We start from the raw sequence: 26349 nt of genomic DNA, 5'->3' as shown, positions 1-26349 counted from the left end.
GCTTTGATTATGCCACACTTTAGCGCTTCTGCTCGTGCGTATGTGGGGTAAAGCAGTAAAGCAGCGCTGTTTTATCATAATAGATGCGTTTGAAAGTTCTGTTATAATGCTAATCTGTGCGGTCTTCACCTGTCTAATAAAATGCATAACATAAAGCGTCTTTGGTGTTTCCATGTTTTCTACAAAACAAGACTGGAAATCGAGGGTGTATGAGCCACTATTTAAAATGGCTATTTCTCTGGATTTAAACATTCTTCAAAACATTCGGGATAATGAAAGTACACAAGTCAGATAAATATATAACACTGTTCTAGTGATATTTTAATAAAAAAATCTTACATATTGTGCCTTTAATAGTTTTAATTATAGGCCTATAATTCATTGTATAATAAACCTGTTTTGAAAGACCTTTTTAAAATCATTTTCAATGAGGAGTAAGCTAATAGTTGGATCTTTTATTATCCTCACAGTGCATCAGTTATGCGGTAATGTGCTATGAAATTATTGCGGGGGAAATTAATTGTAATATTAATTTAATAATAAAAGTAACTTAATAATAATAATAGGCCTAATAGGCTAATAAGAAGAATGTAACAGGCCTATGTTAATTGAAAATGCCAAATTAGATATAACTAAAGTGTATAAAATTATTTTATTCAGAAATGTCATGTTTGTGATTTTTTTTTTATTTACTATTTGTCAATTCGTTATTTAAATTAATAGGTCTACAAATAAGGAAACAGGTGCAGTTAATCGCCGGCGTCAGTCACAAAATTTATATAGGCCTATATAAAAAAATAGGCTAATCTTTGTGAGGAGGACTGGCAACAGCTGGTCTTAAAGGGGTCATATGATGCGATTTCAATTTTTCCTTTCTCTTTTGAGTGTTGCAAGCTCTTGGTGCATAAAGAAGATCTGTAAAGTTGCAAAGACTAAAGTCTCAAACCCAAAGAGGTATTCTTTATAAAAGTTAAGACTCGTCCACGGATCCACGCCCTCCTAAAACGCCTCGTTTAAACACGCCCCCACATGTCTACGTCACGATGTGGGAAGATTTGCATAACGCTGCCCAAATGTTCACGCAAAGAAAGAAGGCGTAACTTTTATTCTTGCTGTAGTATTGTTGTTGCCGCCACCGCCAGGTCGTGAAGGCGCTGTGCGTTTCGTTGTGTAAGCGAAACTACTTTGTTTGGCCTTCCAAAAGAGGACGATATCCGCTTCGTCATGCCTAGAGCTGATCCGTGCTGGTTGCTGAGGAAATACATTTCACTGCGGACGAAGCGGAGTCCAGCCCGGGGTTGCCACATGTGGTTCATGGTTTTACGTTTATGCGGCAAAAGACAGTATAAGTCATTATAATCCGTAATTATGTCCCCACTGGATGCAACAAATGCCTCGTTTATAATGGGTTTGAATGTTTTTGTCTTGTCGCTCCGGCCGAACAGGGCATCACAATATGTTAAGGTGTGTAACATTTCCGTCACACACTTGAGGTATTCGGCCAATCACAACGCACTGGATAGCTGGCCAATCAGAGCACACCTCGCTTTTCAGACCGATGAGCTTTGTAAAAATCGACGTGTTTCAGAAAGGCGGGGCATAGAGGAGAAACAATAATGTACAGTATGTGGAAAATAATGTGTTTTTTTAACCTTAAACCGCATAAACACATTTCATTACACCAAATACACAAAATAATGTTCTTTTTAGCAACATCATATGACCCCTTTAAACATTTCATAATACAGTTGCCTTTAGACCAGGGGTGGGCAAACTTGGCCCTTCCAGGCCACTTTCCTTCAGAGTTTAGCTCCAACCCTAATCAAACACACCTGAACCAGCTAATCATTGTCTTCAAGACTACTAGAAGGCTACGGGCAGGTGAGTCATATCAGGGTTGGATCAAATCTCTGCAGGAAAGTGGCCTGGAAGGGCCAAGTTTGCCCATCACTGCTTTAGACTTTCCACGGTTTAACATTTTGTAGCTATTTTTGTTATATTTTATGATCCTTATCTCTTGCCATTTTTCAATGTGAAGTTTCAGTTTTACTATGTATTTATTTTGCCACCATGTGTTAGATTTAACACTGACGGATACTTAGAAGAGAAATGTTGTCATATTGCCTCTGATTGGCTAGATCTGCCTTAATAACTGGAAGAATAAGAATAAAAGAAGAAGAAACTTTTTTGGTCCCACTTTATATTAAGTGTCTTTAGTTAAGGACACTTAATTTAAAATGTTAAATATAAGGTGGGACAACAGCTGTCATAATGAGTGTTATGTATTATTAATCAATGCAAGAATATATAAGTGGCTGCTTACCTCACTTCTATGAAATTCTACAGTCATTCCCTACAACCAATTTCTATTTCTAATCCCTCTCATATATTAAAAAATACAATTTATATAATATTTAGAGTGCCTCCACAGGGACAGAAAGCCAAATCTGTTTACACATAAGCAACACATAAGCAAAAGAAAATCTGAAAACTCTGGTATCACACAAACTCTTAGCATTGCCATTGTAAAGGAAAAATGTTCTGATTAAATACTAAAAGTAGGAGCAGCAGTTCAGGGCTCTGGTCTGGCTCTTTTTCTAATCGCAGAGCAATACAATGTGCACACAGACTGGCCAAAACAGCAGCTAGACAACAAAGGTCCGGCCAAATCAATACTAATGAATTCTGGGGTTGAAATTCCAGACAGACTTCATTGTGGCCTGGACTTCATAAACAATACATTTTCATTAAGACCCGCAAATGAAAACTTAGCGAAAAACAACAACCACGGCCGCTGGATAAAAAATCACTTATATCCAAACATCTGATACTACAGTGATTTTGTTATGTGCTGTGTATTGTATTACAGCCATACAATGACCATAAAATGCTCTCATATTTGGTCTTTTAAACATTAAACTGATGGTAACAGTGGCAGGGATGTATGCAGTGTAGCAGCTAGCTCACATAAGTTATGTCAGCCTCACCTATCATCATCTTACTTTGTGCAAAGGCAAATTAGTTTACCATTGACTGATTTCTAAATACTGATCTGTGTGCTGGTGTGTGGTACAGTTATGCAATTAGTATATGGAAAATGTCACTAAAAGACAAAAAGAGTGCAGTAGTGCTAAAAGAGAAAGAAGGAATGTGATGAATGAAGGTTACAGTGAGGACTAAAAGTCTGAGTCCACATTGAAAAGATGATATTAAAAATTTATTTTAAATTTGTAAATATACACCGAGATAAAAGAATAACTTTTCAACAAGTTAAAAGTTGTGGCACAAAATGAAAAAAGGTATATTTCCGATTCTGCACTTCTAATCTCCTGATTCTCCACTTCTGATCTCTTTCGTACAAAAAGCTATCAGTCGGTTTCAACAAACTCTTTAACTTAATAAAACCTGTTTGATCATTCATTGTGATCAAGGGTTTTCTTAGGTTAAAAGGTTTGTTGCAAGATGCTCTTTGGATCATTCTCAAATCATGCTGGATTATTATTCACTAAAATTATACTAACAATATAATTTGTAATAGGGAAAATTATATGAAATTAGAAAAAAAAAGAAAATACAATCCCATGTAAGAAAAATATGTTCAAATAATGTTTTGGTAACATTCCAAATAATTAATGAAAACATTATTTCTGAATGTTCTCTGAACGTTCAAAATGCCCAGTTTTTTAAAAACGTTTTAAAGTTTTTTCTTGGTTAAAGGAACATTCCATTTTATCATTATCATATCATTAAACATTATGGGAACATTACTTTTGAATGTTCTCTTGACAGTCTGAAACAAGCAGTAACATTAAACATTATGTTAGACAAATGTCCAACTAAAATGTTTTAGAAAAAAGAAAAACATTCCATGCCCGATGTATAAATACATTTGTGTGCTAACATTTTGAGAACATTTTTAAAGACCATATAGCATTGAATGAATGTTCTATTACCATTACTGGAAGAATATTTGAGAGAACCCTGCCAGAACATTAGCCAAAGCTCTGAGAACATTCCCTGTTAGCTGGGATAAAAGCTTTCTTACTCCGGACTCCACTGTATTTTCAGTATAAACACAAAGTGGCAGGTACAATGTTATACTTTTAAAATGTAGTCGTTTTACTTTTTTGGATGGAACACATGAAAGCAGCCCAGGAAAATCTGACCTGTTTGTTCCACCACTGGCTAAAATCCAATCATGTGACCATCTGCCTGAGATCACTACTGTATATTCTATTGTTGTCTTTAACAGAAGAAACAAACTATTCTCACGATAGTTGGAGAATAAAATAACCACCCAGAATCTTCAAGCAATCAAAAACATAACGAAGGAAGAAATACTGTAATATGCACACCTGTGGGACTAAAGACATGATATAGAATACCTCTGATTTACCCTATTTGTAGATTAACGGTAACTCTAACAGCCTGATAATTCTATACAGGTGCATCGTTTGCCAAGAAATTTTGGAGCACTTCATGCTTCCTTCTGCTGACCAGCTTTTTGAAGATACTGATTTCATTTTGAAAAACCTGCCCACACTGCCAAAAGCACCAAAAGTTGGATAAATGACCATGGTGTTGGTGTGCTTGACTGGCCAGCAAACTCACCAGACCTGAACCCCATAGAGAATCTATGGGGTATTGTCAAGAGGAAAATGAGAAACAAGAGACCAAAAAATGCAGATGAGCTGAAGGCCACTGTCAAAGAAACCTGAGCTTCCATACCACCTCAGCAGTGCCACAAATTGATCACCTCCATGCCACGCCGAATTGAGGCAGTAATTAAAGCAAAAGGAGCCCCTACCAAGTATTGAGTACATGTACAGTAAATGAACATACTTTCCAGAAGGCCAACAATTCACTAAAAATGTTTTTTTTATTGGTCTTATGAAGTATTCTAATTTGTTGAGATAGTGAATTGGTGGGTTTTTGTTAAATGTGAGCCAAAATCATCACAATTAAAAGAACCAAAGTCTTAAACTACTTCAGTCTGTGTGCATTGAATTTATTTAATACACGAGTTTCACAATTTGAGTTGAATTACTGAAATAAATGAACTTTTCCATGACATTCTAATTTATTGAGATGCACCTGTATATTTCTTATTGGCACTAGCTCACTAAAGTGAGTCTTGAAATGAAAAGGGAAAATAAATGGATGTTTGCGGAACTAATCAAGTATACTTTAACCCATAGTTCTTAGGTTAAGGAAGTCTATAGATCTGTAAACCTTTAATAGGGCACATACTGTATGCAAAAACCTGTGTCTCTGTGGCACTGTGTAAATATCACTGCCTCTTTAGTACTGATTGACTCTCATTAAATTCTCACCTAGCAAATAAACTGCTGCAATGCCACCTCTTAGAAGAGATAAGCATGTTTTTATGTGAGTGTTTTATGGTATAAGTATGATGTCTCATTAACTACAAGTAAACAGGTGTAGATTGCACTTGGGAGATATTGCATTACTCTGAACTGCACAAAGCCAGAGCAAACATTTAAAGAAAGCACCTTAGTGTGGAGTTCATGTCTTTCAAAGCTAATGAAGACATTCAAACACTTGAATACACACTGATAGCACAATTAGAAGGTCATTTTTGCAAATTAAACCCTGGCAGGGTTATCAGGACCATGATGCGGAGAGGCGGCTACTCAACAAATAAATAAATATGAGGGCATGAAATATTGATTTGAGTTAAAATTATTTAAAAAATCTTTCCTGTATATTATCTTACAGCTTCCGCTGAGAAAACTTTTAAAATATTATTATTGTAGACTCTCAACAAATTAGGAATTAGGTGGACATCAGCCAACATCAGAAACACTGTCCATATAAAATACAAGTAACAATCTCAACATAACTTCTAAAATCACAGAAGTCAACAGTAAACACACTTCACAACAATAGCAAATGTGGTAATGCATGAAACCAGCAGAATGGCAAATGATTACACTTTTAAGTCAACTAATTTGCAATTGTACATTAAACATCAAAACTGGCTGCAATGCATTCTGGGAAACCCTGGACGCCACATTATATCATAAACTATTATGTAAGTTATATCCATCTCCCTTCTCTATTCCATCTGAAATGACTGAAAGATGAATTAATTATCCCCCAAAGCCTTTGCATGTTATCAATATGCGTATGTGATACTGCAAGCAGCCAAGGTGAGGTTAGTGGTAAATGCAATTCTCCCTCTTCCTTTGGGAGAGGAGGTGATAATGGAGGTGGATAGCACGGCCCAAATCACAGATTACAGCTGAATGTATGAGAGGGTCTTTTTCTCCTTGTCTTCTCTCATAGACTAGAGAGATATATAGAGGTAGAAAGATCAAGGCCACCACACTTACCAGAGTGTGTTATTGTCTCTGTATCTCAGAACTGTGGAGTGGATGGGGGAAGATTGTAACACAGCGTGTTCCCTGGGGAATCTGCCTGAAGGGGTGCGAATGCAGCTATCATGTTGTTCCAATTCCCCCATTCCCTTTAAACATTATCCGCCCATCAGTTTTGCTTACTGCAGATTTATTAAAGAAGCATGTTCTTGAACGGCAACAGCGCCAGGTAGAAACCTATAGGAGAAAAATCCTGTTCAGTTCTGATATTATCAACAGGTAAAGAGTTTTTGACATTGCTAAACATTGGAAATCACAAGAGTAAATATGATTGCCATTTGTTACTCATTTGTTGCATGAGTTGGCCACTGTGCTTCAATCAAAGCATGTGATAGTACACTTGGAGGGACTGTCTCTGCGGGTTAGCTTGCTGTGCATTGCTCTTGTAGCATGACTGTGATCTCAGGAGCTCCAGTTTCTGGGTCACCCTTACCATTTATCTAAATGCCTGTTCACACAAAGATCAAAATGTAAAAGTGAAGTTTACTGGCAAAAAAGTCCTACTCACACCATGAGCGAAATGAAAACGCACTCTGGATATTCACATGCTTTAATAGAAAACACATTACTGTACATGACAGCAGAGATTTCAAATGCCCCTCAAAAAAATAAAACCCATTACTATTAAATAATATTGAAGGATATGTTGTCACTGGAATGGCAAAAATGAATGTTAAACTAAATAGTATTATATATGCAATATAGTAGGTTACTTGTATTCAGCAAGGATGCTTTAAAGTAAATTATAAGCAAATTGATCAAAAGTGATGGTACAGATAAAAAATATTATATTATTTAGATATAAAGATATTTTTTTAAAAAGAGCTATATATTTTTTAAATGCTGTTTTTTTTAACTTTCTACTAACCAAAGGATGCTGAAAAAAATTGTGGTGTTTGGGTTTTGTCATGTTCATGTTTTCATGTCTTTTATTTTGTAATTGTTTTATGCTGTTAGTGTCACGCTTCCCTTGCCTCATGTCTCTCTGCCTTGTGTATGTGTCATGCTCTCATTGGTTATTGTCTAGTCATGTGATTCCCTTGTCTGTGTTATGTTCTCATTGGTTGCTTTAGTCATGTGCCTTGTTCCCATTGGTTTGTTCTTGTCATGTGACCCTCTTGTTTGCTATAAATAGCCATCATGTTGCCATTGTCTCTTGTCATGTATTTAAGTTGTAACCTGCTGTCGGTGAGTCTAGTCTGTTTATGCCTAGTCAAGTCAAGTCAAGTCTGTTCATGCCTCGTCAAGTCTGTTCAAGTCAAGTCTAGTCAAGTCTTTGTTTATTGTTTGGATGTTTGGATCACTTGTAAATAAAACTGCACATGGCTTCTCACTACGCTCGCCTTCAGTGGACTAATTCGTTACAGATTTTCAACATTGATGATAAAAAGAATTGTTTATTGAGTGCCACATCAACATAATAGAATGATTTCTGAAGGATAATGTGACACTGAAGACTGGAGTAATGATGCTGAAAACTCAGCTTTGCCATCACAGGAATAAATTACATTTTGAAATCTATTTAAAATATAAATATAGTACTAGTGTAGTATGCAAATATTCGGTTTATAGGCCTGGTTGTTTTCAAAACATATTTGAGAGGCACAGGGAAAGACCTCTGAATCGGTTTTGAGTTCAGTAAAGATCAATGATGCTAAATTTGTATCAGTAAGCAGTAAGAGCTTCTAATGTATGTAAAATTGAGTGTTACTGGTGCCCACAAAGCCTACAATAATTTTATTAGGCAAATCATTGTATTATTGAGCTTCAAAAAAAAATCATAAGTCACCAAACAAAGTGCTTTCGCAACGAAACACACAGCATCTTCACAACATGGCGGTGGCGATGGCAGCAACAATAAAGTTACGATTTCTTTCTTTGCGTGAACATTTGGGCGTCATTATGAAAGTGAGAGTGAAGTGACATGTGGCCAAGTATGGTGACCCATACTCGGAATTAGTGCTCTGCATTTATCCCATCCAAAGTGCACACACACACAGCAGTGAACACACACCATGAACACACACCCGGAGCAGTGGGCAGCCATTTTTTGCTGCGGCGCCCGGGGAGCAGTTGGGGGTTCGGTGCCTTAATGCAAATCTTCCCACATCGTGACATAGACATGTGGGGGCGTGTTTGAACGAGGCATTTTAGGAGGGCGTGGACGAGTCTTAACTTTTATAAAGAATATTTATTTGGGTTTGAGACTTTAGTCTTTGCAACTTTAGGGATCTTATCTATTCACGAACAGCTTGTAACACTCCAAAGAGAAAGGAAAACTTAAAATCGCATCATATGACCCCTTTAAGCAATCTAAATAGAATGTTTCACCAAAATCATTTTGCCAAAAAGCTTCAAAAGAACCACTGCCTAGTTCAACTGAAAGGTCGCCTCAAATCACTGTAAACAAGAAAATCACCACTGGATACAACTTACTCATTTTAACTCTTCTCTTTAGTTAGTATAGCAATTCTCAACCTTTCCTCAGCTGGGCTGAAAGCAAGTTTATTGGGTCGTATGTCAGTTTAGATTACATATAACATCATCAATAAAAACAACTGGGTTAATTAGGCTATTGTACACCAGTTTATATACACATATTTCTATCATGAGAACTCTCTGAAGATTTTAACATGGTAATGAATATGACAATATTAATGTATTTGGTCTTGGGGGAATAGATCTGCTACACTGCTGCTGAATTGCTGCTGCTGTTGGTTATTGCTGTATTTGTACATTATTGCTGCTGCAAGAAAGTACAAGAACTTGCTACTGCCAATACATAAGCCGATATGGTGCTGTGAGTATTTAAGACATACTGCTGCTGCACAAACAGCATATAAAATAACCTGTAGCAGATCTATACAGGTGGAGCTGGGGAAGGTGGAGGGTTTCAGAGGAACTCTGAAAGCACGCTGCAATCAGCCATTTAAATGTAAAGCAACAAGCTCATTGGCTGCGTATGCAACATGAACCAATCAGCTTGTGACAAGTTGTTTAATGCTAAGAATATCATCAGTTTATGTTAAGGACCCATCAGTCTGCGCCATCTAGAGTTTCATGACAGAACTTGGTATATATATTTTACGAGATGATAACGAAATGTTACCCATACAATTTAACATGCAATGTGATGAGGTCATGTGACAAATGCACCTTTGTACACAGTAATACCAGTAAATTGCTGTAAAATTACTGTAACGACTTGACCGGTAATTACACAAATGCACTGTTCACACAGGCAAGGACGTTCCGTCTTTTTTTCTGGTAAAGCACCATTCACACATCAATTTTAAAATACCAGTAAATTCTGTGACATCATTAACTGGAAACAACCTCTAAATGGCTGCGCCTCCCGGTGTTGTGTTTGTAAACATGGAGGGAGGGGTATATGCGGTCAGTGTTTTTGTTCATGTTTTAATTTTTGTGTCAAACGTTCACATTCATGCAGCTGCTTTTGGCCCAGATGCATCATATTAGATGACTTTAGACATTTCTTTGACTTCCATAAACAGCGTGGAGTAAATTCGTCATCTGCATCAGAATGTTATGATTGGCCCAGAGTAGACATTTTCCGTCAGCGCGTTCTGAACGTGTACATGTTCATACCGGTATTACCAGTAATTTACTGGTAATGTTACAATTTCTCATACCAGTAAATTGCCGGAAAGAATTTGCCGGCATTTTTGAAAATGTCCTGTTCACATATGATCTCTCAACGGTAATTTACCAGTAAAGACTGTATGTGTGATAGGGGCTAAAGTTGAATGCTGCTAATTGAAATGTTTATTGTAGAATAATGCCAAATGTTTAATTTACTGTTTCATCCCGTTTTATTCAGAAGTATTCCATTGCAAGCACAGCCTTTGACTTATAGTGAACGGCAATGCATGCATGGGTTACACAGGCTGTCCACATTCAAAAAAACAATTTGTTCAGAGGGAAAAAAATATATATTTTTTTTTTCAATGGTCCCAGGTTGAGAAATGATGCACTGGTAACTTTATGCTCTCTCCTTTTTATTATCTTTCATTTTTGTTTACATCTGCTTCAGTTGGACTACAATATTTTCTTCTCTTCATTTTTCCTTCATAGGCAACAGATGACAAGCAGGCAGTTGATAGACCTGATCTCCAGGTTTGACCTTCTAAGAGGCTGTGCAATTCCGCCTGTCTCCTTTCGAATCCCTCCCACCAGCCTCTCTCTCACACTCTGTACTAAGTGATGGGGATGCAGCGTCATTGAAAATGACATCCTAAAGAGCTAGAAAAAGGTTACAGTGGCTGACTTCATGACATGGGTACATTATTTATATCCAACTTCCCTGCAGTGCTTTGGTCGCCTAATTGGTGAAATGAGGGAATTTTATACATCCAAGGGACCAGTAACATACACAGAAACACTACAAGCACAAACTACATTTCTTACAATAACCTTGTGGTTATTCACTAAATTACTAAAACAAAATTCTCTGTTGTCTTAAAACCAAATTTCTGTCCCATTCATCAACTACCGTCCAATTCAGGAATACTCTCCTTAAGTTATTAATTAGCTTTATTCATTGTAATTCATTCCCTGCCTTTGAATCAGTATATGAGCTTGGTTAACGGTCTCTACAGGATATCTTGCTGTTATTAAAGATGAAAACCTCTCTAGGGAGGAATCCGCTCTAAAGCCATCATGCAGTGCTGAAGGAGTGTGAACACAAGGCCAAGAACACGCTGTTCTGAACTGATTATCCCTCTACACTACAGCTTTCAATCTATTCCACACCTCCAACTATTTAAATAAATTAGATTCAATCAATCAGAGATGATATATGCAATGCATTTATAATGTTAGCTTACACACATGGGGACAGATAGACTTCTATATGAGAATTATGTCCTAGAACGCCACTACAAAAGGATGTTTTACACAAGATTTTGCCCTTGAAGGAATTGTTCATGCAAAAATGAAAAGGGTGAGTAAATTATGACAAAATTATTTAATTTCAAACCTGTATGGATTTATTTTTTCTGCTGAACACAAAAGATATTTTGAATGTTGGTACAGTTTTAGTTATTATTGACATCTGCTGTCCACTTAAACATTTTTCAAAATGTCTTAATTTATGTTTCACAGAAGAAAGAAAATCATAAAGGTTTGGAGTGATATGAGCGCGAGTAAATAGTGACAGAATTTGAATTTTTTGGTTGAACTATCCATTTACTTGAAAATGGGCAGATGGGCAGATTCTAACCATGAATTTCTCAAACCAGCATTCAAAGGTTGTCTGCTTTTCTGGTTAAAAATTACAGTTGTATGGATTTCTGAATTGGATTTAAAATTCACTTGCGAATGGCTCACAACTTGCTTAACCAACAAGCACCTTTTGTTTACATTTTGGTGACAATGGTGATTTAATTGGGTTGAGATTACACACTTACATGTCTGTAACTGGAGAGGACAGGGCACAGGTGCAGGGAATGTTCCATATTATGGTTGGCAATCCCCGTGACAAGCCAGAATGAGCCACAACATCTGTCTCTGCTGCTCAGCATCCGGCTGATCAAAAGTCAATTATAAAAACGTTAGCACCCCTGCAATGGTAAATCACCCTCCATCAGGAATAATCATTGCTCAACGCTTGTGTGTGTGCCACTAATTTAGTTTTGTGAGTGTGCTTTGAGATGAGAATGGGGGTGAAGTGACAGAGAAAGAAGGAGAGCGAGAGAGATTGCTTTAAGCAGTAATTTTCAATTATCTTGATAGAATCATGTGAACCAAACCATTGACAATACATGCAAACCCACAGATCTGCCTTGTGGGAGGGGGAGGAGAGTTGGGCTCTGTGCAGCGTCGCCCATCTGACAGCCCACAAAAGAAAACATATTTAGATTGAATTAAAAAGAGCTCATTAAAAATGATTATTAAAGAAACAAGCAGAGCAGCAGTGCTCAAGCATGGCCAAAACACTCAGACAGAGTGGAAACAGCTTGTGCTGTTATGCCATGAGGACATAACTTACACTAAATACGGAGCAAAAAGTCAATCACTGAACAGGGTAGTCCAAATACATGCACGCGAACAGCAAGTCAAAATAACTGAAATATTGTGTGTATTAGGCAAACCTTCTGTAACAGAAATTATTCTTAATTGCAATTAAGCTCAAACATACATAAAAGCCAAAGCTTTAAAGTATGTAAGAAGCTTTTTCATTTTCAGATGGTGCATATGCTCTTCAGCTGTTGGAAAAGTTCTTGTTCTCGCCGTTCAAGTGAAATCAGTTCACATTCAACATTTCAGCTAATAGAAAACACTGTAGCCTACTGAACCTGTTGCTACGTCTAGTTGTATTGCAAAGCTTTTGCCCTGGTTCTCAGCTAAACTGGTACAAATGTTAATACTGTGCTCTGTATACCTAGTAGTGAGCCTTTAAAGTATGTGTGCTTGCACTTTTAAAGAAAACTGAACCTCAGTTGTGAGCAGCCAAACTAATTTTAATTTAAAAATAAACATATAGAAAATATTTTCCAAAATAGAGAATACATTTCTTTTTAGGACATTTTTTACATATTTAATTTCGTAGTGTTATTTATTTATTTATTTATTTTACAGTTAAGGTTAACAGTTTACTATTCTGTTTTGTTATTTAACATTTTTATTTTGTTATTAGAATTTACATTAGAATGTGGCACTATAATGCAAATTACATTACATTCTAAATATAGGGATGTCAATTTAACACTTTAATTTAATGTGATTCATTTTAAATAAAATAAAATAAACTGAATGCAATTAATCATGCCCCACCTAGCTCAGATTAAATGAAACAAAACAAAAACATCAGTTACTGTACACATGTAAATAGTTCAACAATTAAATAGCACAGATGGGATGCAAAAACATTCTATGTGAACGGTATTTTGGACAGACTGACAAGTTTAATGCATTTAATCAATTAACTTTAAAAGCAAATATTTTTTAATCAACCAACAGTGCTGGTTCAATGTGATACTTTTTTTTTTGCCATAAAATTCAGCAGGATTTAGACAGATATGAACAGTCATCTCAAGTGACCAACTGCCCACATATACTTCTCCTGTAATGTCACACAACAAGAGCAAAAAAACAAACAAAAAAAAAAAACTTACACAGCACTTCAATTCAACACATTAAGTCTTAACAGCAAAATCTCCAGATCATCCTTTCTGCTCTAATTAGGTTGCAGCACTCCATCCCCTGTTGGTACCAACAGACGCCGGATTTACATGTCCATACAATTTATGACGAAAAATCAAATCACTGTGCTAGAGTTGAAAGGTCTGCAGGAGCTAATATAATGGGACTTTGAACATTAAGATTCAGGCTTCCTGTAAAAAAATGCTGAAAAGGGCAACATGGTAGGTGAATAGTTGGGAAATCGTATCACATTGCTCTGAAACCACCATGGAAGGAGACATGGTAGAATCTAGGGTAGACTGAGGGAGAATATAACAGTGATGGTATGACAGGGGAAGCAGAGCTGCTGTCGAGCGCCTGAGAAATCGGTTCCCTCCACGGCTCAAGTCTGTGCTCTCCTACTCTCTGTGACATGCCACGATAGGGTTCCTTTATCAGATGAAACTGCTGACTAATCTGCTAATAGTCAGTGTGTGTGTAAGTGTGTGTGTGTGTGTGTGTGTGTGTGTGTGTGTGTGTATGTGTTTGAAAGAAAGAGACAGACAGTGAGAGGGCACAGAGGAGTATTTCTTTTACATAGAATATACAAAGTTAAATCAGTTTTTTTTAGTTAAGACTGGTCAAAAATATTTTTCAGTGCCTGTACATTTACAGTGCCTATAAATGCTGAAATTACTGCATTTACCCACGTAAAATAGGGCTACAGACTACAGACACGGCACAATACAAGCTTTATTTCCTCACTTATTTACTCCAGTTCTTGGGTTTTTCTAGTTTACTCTAGTAAATGGGTATAACACTTCTGCCATAGGGGACCTTATAGAAGGACCCCCTCATCACAGGACCCAGGACAACATTGCCTCCCTTATTTGACAAGACTATTAGCAATTTTCACTTCATAATAGTCAACAGACTATTATGAGAGATGTTCCTGATGTTCTGTGACATATTTAAGGACAGTACCCCTCCCTAAACAGCTTTCATGGTCACAGTGGTGCTATTACCGTGGACAAAGCTTCCGCACAATACATCTCATAATGGCCAGTGCCAAGGACTGAGGTGGGCTGAAAAAGAGGTAAGGAAGAGAGGACGTGGCAAGGTGACAAAGAAGAATGCCACGTATTGATGCCAGCCCCTCCCTAACTCCCCCCTCAGTCTTTCAGATCTCCATCCTCCTGTCTCTTGGTGGAAAAGGTTACTAAATGTCACAAGAGAAGTTTTCATCATCTTCAATGGCTGCGGGGACCAAGGTATGTGAGAGATGGAACAGATTGTACTGGCACGTGTGAGAATGGAGAAGTCGGTGTCACTGCTACTAGACAACTAATGTTCTGGATCCTCTGTTCACTAGGGCTGGGTATCATTCAAACATGTTCATACTGATACCTTGACTTCGATACTGGTTCCTGAACAATACTTTTTTCAATACCAATTTTATGAAATCCGTTTTAACAAAGATTACATTACCTCAAACAATTTTTTCAGCTTGTTAACATTTTTACAGACTTAAAGACTTTTTAATAAAGTTCAAATAGTTTTCAGTTTCCACATCCTTTAGGCTTCGTTTACACTAGTGCTTTTTTTGTTTTAAAACGCATAACTCAGACAGAATCAAAATGTCTATTCATTTTCCACTGATTTACCGACAAAGGTCTGGCTACGCGAAACTACTTCCAACGCTGTCTGCCTGTTTTCTTTTCCGTGATCGCTCTTCTGACTCAGAGGAAGCTCATTCACTGCTCATATGTCAATCATATTACGCATTCATAACCCGCCATGTCTCCTCTGATCACGAATCCATTTCACTTCTGTGTTCAGTTCTGTACATAAGAAACTATAATATATGTATATAAACTATAAATGACCAATAAAAAAAAAACGATATTACTGTATTAAATAAAATAAAAAATCACATTAAAAAGATAACGATTTTAGATTTTTTTTTGTTTGTTTTTTACTAGAATTTTAGTACGAAAAGAACTACGGGTTTATCAGTAATGGCCAGAATTTTAAAATCAATGCACAATCAACTTTAAGTGATCAGTAGAAGATGGCAAAAATAATCTAAGTGTAAGATTAGGCAAAATGAGAGTGTTCAATTAAATATCCTATACTGGCATATATAAATCCAATATTGTTCGATACAATAAATGATAAATAATATAATAATGAATAATAATGATAATAATCAGTGTTATTTTAATATCATTGAGAGACTATTACAGTTTTTATTCATATTTTACATTAGTTTTTATTTTAAAATTTTCCATTTTCATTCTAGTTTTAGTTAAAAATTTAGTAATGTTGTTGTTGTTTTTTGTAGTTTTTTTTAAGTTGTAGTTTTTATTTATTTTATTTTTAGTTATTTTAGTACATCAAGTAGGGTTAGGGTTAGTAAAATAAGTAGGGTTAGTAAAATAAATAACAAATGTTGCCTTATTGGCAGCTAGTTGACTTAAAGCTGCAGTCCGTAACTTTTGGCGCTCTAACGGTTAATAAACAGAACTGCGTGCGTCTTGCGGAAGAACATTGTAGCCGGAGCTACTTCTCTCTGTTTAGGTTTATGACGAATCACGCAGGTACTGGGCTACTCCGCAGCGGTCCGTACCTGAACCAGTCTAAAATAGTCCGAATATAAACACTTATTATAGGTGTACCGTAGTGATTCAGGACAAGCCAAAAACACGGTTTGGAAAATGGATTCATGGTGTACTCGCTTATTATATAAATTTTGTAAATTTTGAACACAAAATTATGGACTGCAGTTATGGACTGCAGCTTTAAATAGGATTTTTTATATTTTATTGTTTTAAGAAATGAAACCAATTTTTATACTTTTAGTTAACTATAATAACCCTAATAATTAAAAAAAAAATCACTTCATGTCGTTTGATTACTGTGCATCCCTAATCATTGTGTTAAACAGGGTGCCAAAAAGCTACTGAGATTGAGCTTTCAGAATAACATAATTTGCCTGAATGCAGTTCATCTGCAATTAAAGCAATAGAAAATTAAATTCACTTCAAATGACTGTGTCAGATCGTAACCCTCTTGAAACAACTAGAAACATTACGTTCGAGCCCCACTTTCCTCTTATCCGCCCCTCTGTGCTGCTTTCTGCGGCGTAATTAGGACTTATCTAAAATACTTAGGCAGTCACAATTATTCTCCTCTCTCCACATAAATTTCCCTCCCTCCATGGTCCTGCATCCATATTTGATGACTTGTAGATTTGCAGCCCTTTATAGTAATGGCAAACGTGAGCCTGGTGACAGTTTAAGGGCTGCTAAAGAGCTCTTAGAAATGCGTCAGGAAATAAATGTAATATTCCAGTGCTTTGTGTTTTCACTCCAGTCAAAACCAAGTCATTCCTCCCAATTATGGCACCACTCAGCCAAATCATGCTCTCTGAATCCACACTCCCTTTCTTATTCTCACCAACTCATTTTGACATCTATAGACAAACAATTAGAACAAAAAAAAACACAGCACAGCACAGCGCAAATGGTGATATATTTTATGAAATGCTGATGTCTGATAACAGCTCAACTCATACTTTTGTTTCTTAAGTGTGGTAGATGGTAGACTAGGTGTATGCACCCAAAATGTACCTAATTTGATTAAAGAGACGATTGCAATTTTTGTTTGTATACAGAAAACACATTAACCTGCTAACGCGAGTACAACAGCACTCGGATAAACACGCTGTAGCTAAATGAAGCGCACATAAACTAATTATGAGCATGATTAAAACCTCTCTCTCTTTCTCTCTCAGTTTAAGCATGCCGGTTTTGTTTATGGGAAGAGGATTAATTTGCACAATGATATCATTTGCAGAGATAATTTGTGACACTAACATTCAATTGTTCCTCATTAACATAATAGGCCTTCTCACCCACAAGTTGTAGAAGGCAAAAATAAAATACTAAGAGATACTGAACATCATTCAGATTGTTGAGACTATTGAAAAAAGGGGAAAATCTGAATCCCCCCTGAGATAACATAACATGACCATTTAAAATTGCTGTCTGTTCAAACATATGCAGCACCAAGACAAAACAATTATTTAGATGTATTTTCTAAATAATTGAAGACATAAGTGAGCACCCGAGCACATTTTCTACGACAGGTCCCCAACTGATCATCTGACTGACAGTGGAGAGCAGTTAACACTTGAAGTAACATATTGTTTGGCTTTAAAAGGTGACACAATCTGCTGAAACATCAGTTCCTAACATTTTAAATATTTAAAGTGTCTGGTGTTCAGCCGTTTGACAATATCATCAATATCCCTAGAGTTCACAATCTTATTTCCCCATGGAAAAATTTAGAGAAACAATAAATCCCCAAATTCACTTCAAGACATTAACTGCATAATTCTTCATGAAAAATTTCAAATGCGTCCAACCCAGAAAATGTTTTTATATTTTATGACACATTTGCTTTTGATCATTCATGCCAATAAAAACAGAGCAAAATAAATTAATTCAAAAACTTACGTTGCCTGATGCTTAAATATACAAAAAAAGGATATTGTGAAGGTCATATGGTCATCATCTCAGTAGTCTGTGCAGAAGCTATTGACAACAAATATGACAAGTTCTTTAGTTTATATAACATCGAAGTTACCTTGGTATCCATTTATTCCACAATACGTTATTTTCAGACATTTGTTCAAATTCGTAACCTCTTTAATGCATGAAATCCCCTGATGAGCATTGTTTTCCTGCCCATTGGAAGTTAGGGTGGAACATACTGAATTAAAAAATATCCAATGTTATTTACATTTACATTTAGTCATTTAGCAGATTTTATCCAAAGCGACGTACAAATGAGGACAATAGAATTGTGAATTATGAACCATTATGCTTTACACTGTAAAAAAATTTACCTGTGAAATTTATGGTAAAAAAGGTTGCTGTGGTTTCCAGAACTTTACTGTAAAAAATACAGTAGCTACATTTTATGTTTTACAAGACTGAACTTAAATTTACGGGGGAAAAACATTTCTTTAAACAATATAATGTTAATATTCTATCTAAAGGCAAAAAAACCTCTTTTGTATCTGTATAATACTGATAATCGACATAATTATACAGGTAAAAGAGACAGAATGATGAATTAGAGTTCACAAATAGCTTTTGCATAAGATGAGGTAAGTACTAATACATAAAATGTGCATGGTGTAATACGCAAAAATACAAAACATGGTAAAATTAAATGAAATGAAAATTCAACAAAAAATGTATACCATCAAATGGAAAGTGTCATGCAGGGAATTGTGGGAATGCCAGTTTGTGGTTTTTCACTATAAATTACAGTGGAGATCAAAATTAGAGAACCTACAAATTTCAAGGTCACTGCTTTAGTCCTATTTAAAGTTATCCTAACAGGAGTAGAAGGGCAGTTTTTAAAGGGGTCATATGATGCGATTTCAATTTTTCCTTTCTCTTTGAAGTGTTACAAGCTCTTGGTGCATAAAGAAGATCTGTAAAGTTGCAAAGACTAAAGTCTCAAATCCAAAGAGATATTCTTTACAAAAGTTAAGAGTCAACCACGCCTACCTAAAACTGTTTGTTCGAACACGCCCCCACATGTCTACATCACGATGTGGGAAGATTTGCTGTGCTGGTCGCTGAGGAAATACTTCAACTTCGCGCTGTCGATCGCCGGATCGGATTTCACCGTGGACGAAGCGGAGACCAGCCCGGGGTTGTCACATGTGGTTGCCGCAAGCCCGCCGGCCGCTCTTTCGTCGAATCCGCCGGCCACCGCTCATTCAAGCCCGCCAAACACATTTCATTACACCAAATACACCAAATAATGTTCTTTTTAGCAACATCATATGACCCCTTTAAGCATATTTCATAAATTAATTGTATTCTGAAGTATAAAAAAACTTAAATGAGATGTTTGAAAAATAACTCTGATCAAAATTAGAGAACACTTACAGATATCTCCAAATTATTGGTGTTAATCTGGCGCCTGGTGCTAATTTCCTTAATTATATGACGAACCCTATTTAACTGGCAGAATTCCTCTAATTTTAACGGAGATTGCAAGATGGCGGGCCGCTCTAAGGAGATTGAAACCCTGCAACAGCCTAAGTCTAGATGAAGGCTAAAGGGATGACCCTTTCAGCCGCGGCAGGAGAAGTTGGTCATTCCAAATCTGTGATTTCTTGAATATTGCAGCTTTACAATGACACTAATTCAAGTCCCCCAAAAAGGCTGGTCATCCACGTAAGACAAATGCATGAGAGGACAGGATAATGCGGAGACTCTCAATGGGGAATCGGTTCAACACTGCAGCTGAAATTGCTTGCCAGTTCAGCGCTGAAAAGGGTATGGATCTGTCTTGGCACGTTTAAGAGAAGTCGGACTGAAAGTGTACTCTGCAGTGACCAAGCCTCTCATTAACAGAAATAATCAAAAGGCTCATCGTTAAAACAACAATTACGATATTATCGCAGACGATATATATCGCACACCCCTAGGCTAGACTCACCTTTGCTGAGGAGCATGTTGTGTGGAAAGAGGAGAACTGGTCAGAAGTTCACTTCAGCGATGAAAGCAAGTTTAATTTATTTGGGTCCGATGGGAAACATTTTGTTTGGTATCAAACTGGGGAAAGACTGAACCCCATAAAGAAGTCAGTTAAAGGTAGAGGAGGAAGTGCCATGGTTTGGGGGATGCTTTCTGTAGTAGGAGTTGGGCCTCTTATACAGATACATGGCAGGGTGAATGCAAATGTTTATCAGAACCTCCTTCAGCAACGTGTGGTTCCTTCCCTGCAAGCATCTCCCAATCAGCCTGCAATTTCCATGCAAAGACAATGTCCCCGTCACACTGCAAAAAGGGTAAAGCATTTCATTGAAGCCAAGAACACTGAAGTAATGAAAATGCCAGCCCAGAGTCCTGATCTAAACCTGTTTGAAAATCTCTGGAAAATCCATGGCGACAAAGTTATGGCTAAGAAACCTACTGAAGTTACCGAACTGTGGAAGAAGAGTGGACCCAGATCACACCAGAGCAGTGTGAGAAGCTAGAGATGTCCTGCAGCTGCAGATGTGCTGAAGTCATTCAATTCAAGGACCTCTACACCTCCTACTAATTTCTGACAGCTGTAACCCTCCAAAATTTTAACTGTATTCTTCTTTGCTACAGTGGTTACTGTTTTCTAATTTTGATCACCGTGTTTTCCACAAAATAAAGGTTTTGATTAAATGCCTCAGTTATTTTGTCAAATATGTTAGTGGATCAGTGGTATACCTACAGCTAATATTCCTTCAAATTTGGAGTGATGAAGATTAACAATATCTTTAGAAAAAATCAAGTGTTTATAGACTGTTCTCTAATGTTGACCTCCCATGATGATGGTGAGTTCTTTCATCCAAAAACTGTACATTTAACAGTATTTTACTGTTTAAAATGTTTAGTGTAGTCACAGTTATGAACCATGATTTCCTACTTGCTAGTTGGTGGCAGGGTGGTATTAGGGGATGGGACACCGTCATTCTAGAGAATATTTGATCAGACAAATATAGATGAGCCATCACTATACATGATCTGTTTTCCCACAAGAGAAACATTACAAATTTCAAATGTGCTTATCTGTATAAAGTAAATTGAATTCATATTTAGCAGTAACACTAACCTAAAAATGAATTGACAGACTAAAAACCACAAAACCTATTTCATGGGGTCAAGGCATTCTCTAGAAAAAGTAATAGACTCAACTACAACCAAACACTTTCAATCTTTCATACAAGTGAAATAATGCAGGGAGAAACTGAAAATCCTAAAATGCATAATTGACCAAATGTCGACCAGATGTAGAGTTGAGATTAAACTATATGGCAATTTAGCGAACACTTCAAAAAGCAAAAAATGTCTCTTTTAAATAGTGTTTCATCACTCATTGAGCTACAAATTCATGATCGGAGGATAATTTACCACCACATAAAGAAGGTACATTTACAGTCCACAGTCTCTATGTTATTGGATGTAGGCCTATTTTTTTTTGTTTTTTTTACCAAGCATATTGGTCTGAAATACTCAAACACCATTTCTCTGGATAAATAGCACAGTAATATCAAATTAGAAGCAAAACACCCTGCACAGCATCAAGCTCTCTTAACCCAAGCCACCTGCAGCAGATGTTGATGATGCTGTGAAATTTAAGCGTTGGTGTGACGTGAGCGCATAACCCCGATAAAGCAGATAAAATGATGTCAACATCTCTGTCACTCGCTTCAAAAGCACAAATCAAATTCAGCAAGTAGTTCATTTAATTTCAGAGGCTATTATAATTACTCCACTCCTGTTCGAGCATCACAGTTAAAGTGAACATCAGTTAAAGTAAACATTCCTAATATGGTTCCTCATATGGCAATTAAAATTCAATCAGTGTCTCACCACTTTCCCTTTTAATTGCTGCTCTCTCTCTCACCTCTCTTTTTGCCTTAGTGTTTAAGAAATAACTATCACTGAGCTGTCCTCTAATTGCTTGTCACTGGGCATGGTTTTAGGAGCTATATTTTGAAATTGGCGAGGTTTGCAAACATTGGGACAGAAAGACGTCCTTTGCCAAGAGTCAGTAAAGAGTAATTTTGTGTCTGAGAAGAAAGATACAGATTACGCTCAACTCATTTATTCAGTTATCAAGGCCTTCACTTATCTTGTGAGTTATATGAATTTTTTTCTACAAAAGTAAAACATTTCACTGAATTATTATACAGCCTATAGTGTGTTAGATTAGAACCTGCCTGCTTACGTTTACAAGTGATTAAGGCAATACTGCAATTAACTGAAACATAATACCATATTCATAATTAGAGTAAGCATAAGTACAGAAGTACTGTGGTTTTATTCGCACTATAGGAATGTATACCATTTTTTAAATAAAAAACTGGCAAAAAGGCCAAGAAACCTCTGGGCCAAATACTGAAAAAGTTTGTAAATGGAAATTACTTTGGTGCACAATCTCAAAAAATGATAACCAAGTCCAGTAAGAGGAGAAGATCGCACACCAAATTGTCGAAGAAATTACAAAATGATTTTACTCAGAGGCCAAACAAGTGCCAAAAAATAAATAAATAAACAACCTTGCTCAGTGCAAAGAAAAAACATCTTTGATTCAGTATTTACCTCATATAATGAAATGGACTTTAACATGCATTAATATGCACAGTAACATTTGACAGAGCTTCCAAAGGTATTACTGCATAGCAATAACATTTGATATTATCTGAATAAAAGCATTTTATAAGAATTTTTTTTTTACGATTATGTGTGTGAGCTTCTTTTCTTGCTGGACTTGGCTACACTTTTAAAAACATTTTTTCCCACTTTGACTCGAAACATGGTGAAACAAGAAAAATTAACATAACATTTTATAACAAGTAAAATAATTAAAAAATATAACTAAAGACAAAATTGTGATAAATGAAGTCACAGTTCTATCCTGAGGTGGAAATGAGCTTCAAATAAAGGGCAAATAAAAATTGTGTGTGGTTGGTCAGAGTAGGCCCTACAAATAATATAAACAAAATCAAAACAATTACAATTCTGACGAATAATTTAAGTAATGCAACAGCGTTTAAACGGATTTAAAAAGAGCTTCAAGCATTCGTTGTAAACATATTAGTCCAAACCAGTTCCTTATTTAATAGCAATAATAATAATTACTATTATTTGCAATATTTGCTGTTTCAACTTAAGTTAAAAATTTTTAACATAAATTTTCTAGTTATGATAATGTAAACTTTATTTTAGATCCAGATTGCCTGTGCTGCTAAGGTGGGAATGCCAGTATATGTATACAAGGGCACAAAAGTAGCAAAAAACTGCCAAGAAACTGTCATACAAAGCTGAAAATACACTCACACGTCATGGGAAACAACCACTGAGAAAAGCTTGAAAAAAAAAACAAACATACATACATGTCCATTAGTCCTTTTTTTTCTTGAACATTTAAAAGGAGAAAAAACAGGGTTTTAATATTAAGAACAGTACACAACCTGCCTGTGCATGCTAATGTGTGAATGCCAGTATATGTATACAACAAGGGCACAAAAGTAGCAAAAAACTGCCAAGAAACTGTCATACAAAGCTGAAAATACACTCATACCTCTTGGGAAACAACCACTGAGAAAAGCTTGAAAAAAACACACATACATGTCCATTACAGTCCTTTAAAAGGAGAAAGGTGTCCTGCAGTGCACCATCGTAGTCTTCGTATTAGGAGGCCAGCTTGCACGCCCTTCTTGTGTGTATGAAGTGTCTCACCATGGCCCTTTAAAATCAGAAAATAACAGTAAAAATTACTAACAGTTGGTAATAGGAATGTAACAATGTACTCAAAGTCGGTTGAAAATCGATGCAAATATGTGCTGCAAGTTGATTGAGACGTTAAACCACTCAAGATATGCGTTTTAAACACCAAGGGCTGCTGAAACTGCCGTGTCTCCTTGTTTGATGTTGCACTGCGATGTCTTTATGTATTAAACACGAGTCTACTGTCTAGATTTGCTGAATATTTTTTTTTTCTAGGAAAGGTCTCTGATATTAAATTCGTGTACAAATTTGAACCCTGCGCATGAATCCATGTTCAGAGATTTGGCCGGTTAGTGCCAAAAAGCTACAACTTCAAATGTTACGTTCACTGAACTAAATTGAGCTCTTTGAATTTCAGTAACATTAAACTGACTTAAAAAATCAAGTTGAATCTAGTATAACTAATAAAAATAAGTTGAAATTGCTTAAATTATTTTTATGAGTTAAAGTAACTTAAAAACATAAGTTGTCATGGCTTTTTCATCATATAATTTTTTACAGTGTGGAAACGTAGTTATTCATTTTGATGTCACGCAGTCTTTTTTCCAGTCACCCGTGCACTTTAACAAAAAACCACCTTCTTTTTTCTCCCTTCATGTAGTGCTACCACCTCAATCTCCCCCTCTGTCAATCTTAAACAGAAACTCACTTCCAGGAGAGACACCATATGGTAGTTTTTCGGCGTTATGGGTCGCTCTCGCGTCGCCGTAATGCGCGAAGGCCTATGGGCTTACATTTCTGCCACAATTCTGCGCGCGAAAGATCACCTGAATATAAGGCGATTTTCACTTCCAGCCTTCATGAACAATAATATATAGATTATAAGTGATTAAATACAAGACTAATAGTAGTTATAATTATTGGTAAAATGTGCTTGGAAAAAAATATAATCAGAATATCAACTTGCATAATAATTATGCATGCACTGTATTTTTCCTCTTCTGCTGTCGAGGTAATGTTGTGAGTGGTTATCAAGGCAGCCAATCAGAATTTAGCAGCCTCGGTCTCTGATTGGCTGGAATTATGGCACATTGTAACGCTGGGTTGTGTTGAGCTGTTGGCATTTAGCGAGCACAGAGGGGGGCATCAGGTGAGCAAGCTAGTGAAACGTTGCAGGCGCAGAAGAGAAGGTCTGCATACATCCAAAAACTTATTTTAAATGCAAAATTGATTTTCGTGCGCTCGAAATACTTTCTTCTTTGCGAGACAAACATTTTCTCCACAAAACTCAGTTCGCGCGCGTGCAGAACGCACAGAATTTCGGCAGAAATGTAATTCCATAAAGGCCGAGGTCTCCGGGAATCTAGTCAGAGCAGTAGAGATGGATGACGCGCCTTCCTCCAGTCAACGGACCAGGCTCGCGCCCAGAGAGGCACCTGGCACGTGCCACAGTAGAGAACATTTGGCGTGTCTCGCGCGGCCTTTAGGCTACCCCACTCCATAACACCGCGCTCACACGCCGACATAAATCCAGATGATTGACTTCACATTTTATCTGATGACTTTTATTTTATGGCTGATTTAATAGTGTAATAAATGTTGGTCAGTCATATGAGTTCAATAGTGCACTCATAAGCACTTACTAAGATAAAGAACAAGTTTATGCACTGACAGTGAGCAACCTAACTCTATAAAACCTACTGAATCATATTTGATACTGAACTTGACTATCCATGCAGATTTTTTTTTTTTTTTTAGAAAAATAAAAAAAATGTATGTACAGTAGTTATCAAATATTATACAACAGGCTTTTGACGAAGATTTAATTATACATCTCTATATGTTTTGGCCCCCTAAAATGAAAACTATAGATATTTGGTCATAAAATTAAGCATTTAAATACCATCTTACTAAGATATTTTTGGGACATACAGAGTGACAACTGATATTTATTTGCAATTTATGTAAGTAGTCTATTATAGTGTTAGTAATCTCTTTGATTTACATTACATTTTCGCCTTATAAATAACAACTGCACAAAATTGCATATATTTAGCCTACTTAGTTTTGGGCCTCTGTAATAAAGTTTATAATTTAACCTTTTTTCTTCCTTGAGTGTGAGCTCCATATTCGCACTAGCTACTGTATATAATACTATATGGACCATAAAAGCCTGATGTTTCAAATAAGATACAAAACATCAAACACCTTTTTTATAGATTGCCTTTTATACTCCATTTTCTGACTATAATTTTATGTCAAGCTTTGCAGGACAAGGAAACTCAGTAGCCTCTGTTAAATATGTAATGCAATATTCAAACAAATGGTAAAGACTGATCTTGAACCGTAACAACACAACTTAAAAATCTGCATTGCACTTAAACATCAACATGCCATAATTACCACTTAGCCTAATTTAAATGTATCTTTTTCTCACTCTCCTTTCCCCTTCACTTCCCACATGCCCCTCCGCTCTCATTCCATAGTTCTGCTCAGACAAACGATAA

General features: G+C 36.4%; 1 long non-coding RNA gene across 1 annotated transcript in view; it reads right to left on the bottom strand.

Annotated features, from left to right (window-relative positions):
- Positions 1–24625, bottom strand: part of LOC107672208 (uncharacterized) — a 53092-nt gene extending 28467 nt beyond the window's left edge. Inside the window, exon 1 of the long non-coding RNA XR_001632295.1 lies at positions 24552–24625. This is a non-coding gene — a long non-coding RNA (uncharacterized LOC107672208). The remainder of the gene's footprint in view (positions 1–24551) is intronic.
- Between the last annotated feature and the right edge of the window lie 1724 nt (positions 24626–26349).

Source organism: Sinocyclocheilus anshuiensis, unplaced genomic scaffold (assembly GCF_001515605.1).
Source record: "Sinocyclocheilus anshuiensis isolate Anshui unplaced genomic scaffold, SAMN03320099.WGS_v1.1 scaffold997, whole genome shotgun sequence".
NCBI classification, from domain to species: Eukaryota; Metazoa; Chordata; class Actinopteri; order Cypriniformes; family Cyprinidae; genus Sinocyclocheilus; species Sinocyclocheilus anshuiensis.
This window is presented reverse-complemented; position numbering and strand designations above follow the sequence as displayed.